Source organism: Brassica oleracea, chromosome C2, assembly GCF_000695525.1.
Source record: "Brassica oleracea var. oleracea cultivar TO1000 chromosome C2, BOL, whole genome shotgun sequence".
In the NCBI taxonomy this organism is placed as follows: Eukaryota; Viridiplantae; Streptophyta; class Magnoliopsida; order Brassicales; family Brassicaceae; genus Brassica; species Brassica oleracea.
This window is the reverse complement of record NC_027749.1, coordinates 16,659,654-16,666,745: the sequence shown is the minus strand read 5'-3', so window position 1 is coordinate 16,666,745 and position 7,092 is coordinate 16,659,654. Positions and strand designations below refer to the sequence as shown.

At 35.6% G+C, this 7,092-nt stretch overlaps 1 pseudogene; it reads left to right on the top strand.

The window, feature by feature from the left end:
- The first annotated feature begins 3,564 nt into the window (after window positions 1-3,564).
- On the top strand, window positions 3,565-4,833 carry LOC106325794 (annotated as a pseudogene).
- Window positions 4,834-7,092: the final 2,259 nt, after the last annotated feature.

The window sequence follows — 7,092 nt, the reverse complement described above, 5'->3', positions numbered from 1 at the left end:
CCTATCGGATTATATAAGCAAAGCAAGCTAGCAACCTATCGGATTCGATCAATGTTTTAACAGGCTGGTCGATTTAAACAATTTTAAATCAGATGAACAATTAATCAAGCAGGATGAGAAAATAAATCTATCAATTTAACGGTCAAACAATTCTAGCAACATAGCATCAGATTCAATCTGATTTAAAACTTCAATGATCAAAACCGAAAACAGTTTTGATTTCAAAATATTTGATTAGGATTTTAATATGTGATTTGATAATTATAGTATAATTAATTCTGATACTTATATTATTTAGGGTTTATATTATAACAGATTCTAGCATGCAATATTAAACCTCAAATCATTCAATCAGGTTATAAAAACTATCAATCCTAACTCTCACAGATTTAAACCTCAAAGAAACATTCAACCAATCAAATAAAACAATCCATGCACACGTAATTTAGGGTTACAGATTTTAGGGTTTCACTTTGAACATTAGTTCATTCGATTCTGGGTTCTTAGAGTTTATGTATACCTTAAACCTTTGATGGGTTGATTGGACCACCAAGAGAATGAGCTTACGTGGACTGGTACAAACTGGAACCTTACGCGGACTGGTCCAAACTATTTCCTTGCAGTCCGCGAGCTGAGATCGGGTACAAGTTGAAATCGAAAGTGATTAGGGTTTATCGATAGAGAGAAAGTGATCGATGGAGATTGAGATAGAGATCGAAAACTTAGCTTAGGTTGAGCTGATTGGGATCGTTGGTACGCGAGCTGGTACTTGCAGTCAAAGAACTCGTAGATCTGGAACAGTTTGATCACGGACTGGAACATGCTGATCGTACAATCTGGAATAGTTGAGGCGTACTGAAACTTGCAGAGATCAGTTCACAGATCGATCTTGTTGAGATCAGTGGTCGAGTACAGATCAGGGTCATGTTCAAAGAGAGGTGATCGATAGAGATTAGGGTTTTAGCAATGGAGAGAGATTTAGGGTTTATGGTTGATATTTTAGCTTAGAGTTTTAGAGATCAATCGTGCTGATAACGTGTTATAAAAATAATAGAAAAGTCTATCTTTATTCATAACATAGAGGCTCCTTATATAGGAGATTACACCGTCATAGATAAATGGAAAGATTACAAATCATAATCTCTTGGTTATGAGTCATCTACAATCTGGTTCATAACACTCATATCCTATATCAGTTCTTATTGGGCTTAAAATCAGAATTTGTTTTCATAGTAATTTTGGTTGATTTTTGTTTGCCATATTTTCTTTTTCTTTTTTATGAGAAATTTGAAATTACGTAAAATACATAAAATTCTCTCTGATCTTGACCAAGACTCAAAGGCGTTGTGTAAGGTAGAGAGGAGTGGCGTTTATGTTGTCCTTGGTTTCTCAAACAACTTGATTACTTGAAGTGGTTTTTTTTTTCCCCGAATTGAAATTCATTCATAATCGAAATACCAATATTCATATAAATGCTGGCAGCAGAAACAAATAGCCCCAGAACCAAGAGCCCATAGGAAGCGGCGACTAGAATCCACACCGGGGCAACGTAAACCCACACCGGGGTGACTTGAGAAAATACACATGAAATCTAAAAGACAATAGAGACACATAAGAAGTTCATCTATGCATGAGCCAAAATAGAAAACCTAGCAGGCTTTAGAACTAAGAAAGGACTCGATAAGACCACACACCGGAGGCTTCATAACTCGACAAGGGGAACCGTTGCTCAGTCCACACATCTTGGATACATATACTTCTGAAAACCAAAGAAAGAAGCTCACCCAAACACCACAAATCTGAAGTCTTGCCAAACGAACTTCTCCAGAACCACTCACGAGAGAAGAACCAAATTGCAAGCAACCACTGGAAACCTTACCCTAGAAAAAAGACTGCTAAGTCACACTCACCAAGCACTTACTCCCTTGGCACAAAACGATCAAGACTCTCAAGCCCAAAGATACAAGAGCTCGACAACAATTTATATGACATAGACAAAGACACTGATAAGAAGTCAAACTGATACAGCAACATCAGGGAACATGACTGGGAAGCAACTAAGCGATTCGACTTGACATATAACCACATATCTGAACCCGCAAGCACATCTACTGCGAACCAAATCAAAGACCCGAGCCTGCATCAGTTACGCCAATCGAAACCCAACTCACCAGAAACTCAGATAAACCACATCCTAGACTAAACCCCAAACAAAGAAACCATCCGGAGACATTAGCTGCTACACTGAGGCTACGAAAAACAGAGATTCAACCCGGATCTTACCATCGAGCCTCAGCAACACTGAATGCCAAGGAGAACGCCCTTGAGCACCGAGAATGACGACGAGATCGGATCCAATAGAATCTCCCACTCAGATCTGACGATACCAAGCCGAAACCTTCAGAGGAGACATAAAAACGAGATACAACGCCGAAGACATAAATGAAACGGAGGGGCTGCTCCCGACGGCTGCGGCAGAGCCAACCACCGGAGCAGAGACGAAACTGAGATGCGGCGGCGACCTTGACTTGGGAGAGAAAGGGAACAGTGGTTTTGACCAGTGTTTTTAAAACCGGACCGGCTAACGAACTGGAATTTTTTTGGGTCATGGGTCATTGTGGTTCGACCGGGTCTGAACCGGGTTCGATCGGGGTTACTTAGATTAAATTAAATTTAATTATATTTTATAAATAGTATGCATATTTAAAAAAAAAATCATATCAAATAAAATGTTTAAATAGCCATAATGTGTTGAAATACTTAAAAATAACAATTAAAATCTAAAATCAATATGAAAAACACATTTAAACTTTATTCGCAGATCTTCATCACCTTTAAAAACAATTATATACACATTAGGTAAGAGTTATATTTTGAAATACAAATTTCAAAAACGTAAATGTTTCAAGTATTTAAAGTCTTCAAAACAAATGATCATGAAATAAAAATTTAAACAAAGTGAGAAGTAGACAAAAACAATATCTTGACGTGAATATTAACCTTTGTGAATCTTGTAATTTATGAGTTGTAAAGACAAAAAAAAGAAAAAACGAGAAACGATACTTTATTAACCTTTGATAAATCTTATTTTTACTTAAAAAGAAGAAAAAATAATTGTTTCATTAACAAAATTTTGGTTTATATATAAACTAGGGTTTAGCCGGTTCATTGGGTCGCCGGTTACCGGGGTTTTGACAGTTCGATAGGGGTTTTTAGCTTATTCGATTTTAGTTGGGTTTTAGCATTAACCCAATCCGGATTATTTTTAGTTCATGGTTCAATCCAGTCCGACCACCGGTTCGGTCCGGGTTTAAAAACACTGGTTTTGACTCTTTGTGATCACTTGCAGTGGTTTATAGCAATAAAATATAAGGTGTCGGATGGTATGAATTTAATATTTGGTCCAGTGGCTGAAAACACGTTGGCACGTTGCAGTTGTTCGTATGTTAATATCTGAAAGATTTGGTTTAACTTTATGTCAATGTCATGACTTATGAATTATTTGGTTTAACTTTTTGTCAGGGTTATGACTAATGAATGATTTCATTTAACATTAACCAAAGATTATCTTTGTAGTAGTGTTTATCATCTCCTCTTGAAATAAATGACAGATGTTGTAGTGATCTCTAAGACCATTGTTCAACCCGAGAGCTACCAAGATGGATCAGATCAAGTGAAGATACATCTCACTTCATGGGATCTCGTGTTTCTTCAATCTCGGGTGTCAAGTTCATACAAGCCTCGGCTGTAACTGTCTCTGTGAGTGATGTTTTAGAACCTGCTGATGGTATTGTCGCTACTTTCCTAAGTGGGTTTTTGCCGGTGAACGGAGTTAAAATCTTTGAAGGGATCTCAGAACCATTGCTTGCTATTCAAGTAACGGAGTTGAAAGATGGAGTTTTCATCGGATATGGTTCCAACCATATGGTTGGAGATGGATCTTCGCTTTGGAGCTTCTTCAAAACTTGGTCGGAGATTTGTCGTACTGGGTCTGGCCAGAAAAAAATTCCTCCTTTGCATCTCCGTGGGTGGTTTCTCGACGGGATTGATTACCCCATTCGAATCCCAATCTCAGAGACAGTAGAGATACCAACTCGAGTTGTTTCTTCGTCGTTACTTGGTTTACAAGATAGGGTTTTTCAATTCACGAGTAGACAAGTATCTGAGCTTAAAGCGAAAGCCAACAGCGAGGTTGATACCGACGATCAGAATATCTCGTCACTTCAAGCGGTTTTAGCGCACATCTGGCGATCGATAATCAGAAACAGTGATCTGAATCCAGAAGAAGTGATTCATTGCAAGTTATTGGTTGATATGAGACGAAGGTTAAACCCTCCGCTTGAGAAAGAGTGTTTTGGAAATGTGGTCAAGGCCGCAACGACGACGACGACTGTCCGAAATATGCTTAACAATGGCCTGGGTTGGACTGCTTTGCATATTAACAAAACTGTGAGGTCACAAACGAATGAAGAGTTCAGAGTGTTCGCTGAGAAGTGGGTGAAAGAACCGAAAGTGCTATATATTGGGTAAGAGTAATTCTATAGCTGTTGCTAGCTCTCCTTTGTTTAATGTGTATGGAAATGATTTTGGTTGGGGTAAACCGATTGCAATTCGAGGTGGACCGGAAAGTGCTAAAGATGGCAAACTCATTATTTACTCAGGAATTGAAGGTAACATCGAGATTCAGGCGAGTTTAACGTCTCATGTATTGGGAAAAGTATCGAGTGACGCAGAGTTTTTAAAGTATGTATATGTTGGATAAGTACTATAATCGGAATCAAATGTAATAATGTAATAATGTGCTAATGTTTCTTTGTAATAAAGAAATAAAAACATTTGTGTGCGTTTATGGATTTTTGGATTATATTTTTAAGATTTTGTTGATGAATCGATTCCTAGAGCAATTCCAATTTTGGAGTAGTATCTCACATTTGAAAGAAAAAAAGCATGAGAGAGATTAGACATTGTTTTTTTTTGAATGAATGTAAAAAATAATTCAAACGAAAAAAAAAAAAACTGTTTTTACAACTTTGAATTTGAACATGAGTTAAAAAAAACGAACAGACTTTTAGATTCTGGTGGCAAACCACACAGTTGCAGAGCGTCTTTGAGCATGTGATCACCTTGATTTTGAATTAAGACTAATCGATTCCGAGTGGTTTTGTCAATCTGTTTGATGAGAGTTGAGGCAGGAATTGGACCCTCACCATGTCTCCATGCATTTCGTTCCCTCCATATCGTGTGAGTTGATGTTTGGAGAACATACCGTAACAGGAATCGTTGAGTCATGGATAGCAGATTTCCTGTTTGCAGCATTTGTAAACTCATCCATTCTGATGTGTACTGATCACAGAGGAGACCAAAGGTGACTGCTCTCCACACTTCATTGGAGTAGCTACAATTGTTTTCAGAAAGGGAAATTGCATTGTATGACATTCAAACAAATAATAATTCACTGCATAACTATAGAAGAATTTGACCATAATATTCAACGTATTTTGTATCTTATGTACCAAAACACATTTTATATCTATTGGCTCAACTTCTTCAGTCTAGTTTCTCTGTTTTTTGTTTGAATCTTGTAATCCTCTTGATCAATGATATTGTTGACAGATATCTTTGCACCTGAAGTCGAATTTATTAGAAAGTGAAACACGATTTTTTCTTAGTCTCTTTCATCAATGGTACGTTCTCCTAAATCACCGATGATTTCCTTTGCTAGATTGTCACCGTCGTTTCCAATAAAATTATATGATTGATTATCATCATTGATGATTACTGTCGCATGCGTGTCGTATTTGTACTCTATTTTGCTCTTAGAAAAGTGTCGCTATGTCCAGAAAAAATGAGATAGAGAAGATGAACTCGCAGACTATACTATATGGAGTAAAATAAAATTATAGTGCATTATATGTTATTTAGTTTAGCTATTTATGTAAGGCTAATATACTATTTAAGCTATAGTCTTCTATTTTCATGTATTTCTGTACTATTTCTTTGGAATAGAACAGTTCCTTATATTTTCAGATTAGGTAGTAATCAGCACTGTGCGTAAATTGATATCCTCTATATATTAATTGAAGATTTAAGAAAAATATATAACCTTAAGTTTGTAATAATTAAATTTTAGACTGAGATGGCAATCCCTTATATGTCTTCTTATTGCTTATGTGGCATCATTAGAAAGAGTTTAGGCAAACTTTAGTGTATAATTATTGACCTCTAGAGAAATGTATACGGACCAAATAGTTAAAGAGTAATGTTTGCTCTTGCAACTAAACAAAAATCATCGTATGTTTAGCAAAACTCACGTATAGCACAATTACGTTTGTTGTTCAATAATGGTTTTTTAGAATATGATGTTCGATAAAGGGTTTTCAGTACAATGCAAAGCAAGTTTTCAATATAATGTTCAAAGCTTTAACGTACACCGTACAGTTGGATGTGATATCTGAAGAAGAAGAAGAAGAAGCATAATTTTGGAATATATTTATTTTCTTTCTCATAGTTTTCTTCGAATCATAGAACGACTTAGCAGTCAAATGTTGTTTTTGTATATTAACATTATAGTCTGAAAACAATCAGTCTAAATTATTTATAAAGCCACGATGATCTACATATAATATTCAAGCAGTGGTTGTATAATATCAGAACAGTTTGACTAAAATATATTTAGACCAATATCAGTAGAGAATATAATCAATATACGGTTTATAGATTCTTCATGTTAGTTAAGGGGTATTTAAATTTTAATTTAACGGAACCATAATCAATAAATAATATCGTCGTATAAAATTTATAAAGACTTGAACAAAACTTCATAACCGTGTAACACATGTATAGACTTAGGGGGATTTAGGTAAGTATATATTATGTTTTTAGTCACCAAGAAAATTAATAAATACAGAGAGCTTAATCCACTAACTATTATATAAATGGAATATATATGCTTGATCATCACTTCATCATAATCAAAAATGGTAATCTTTTTCAATACTAAACAAACTCTGGCACCAAGTAATGTTGAATGTGTATCCGAATTTCTATAATATAGCTTATATGTTTATAAATATTAGTTTTAAGATAATCAAA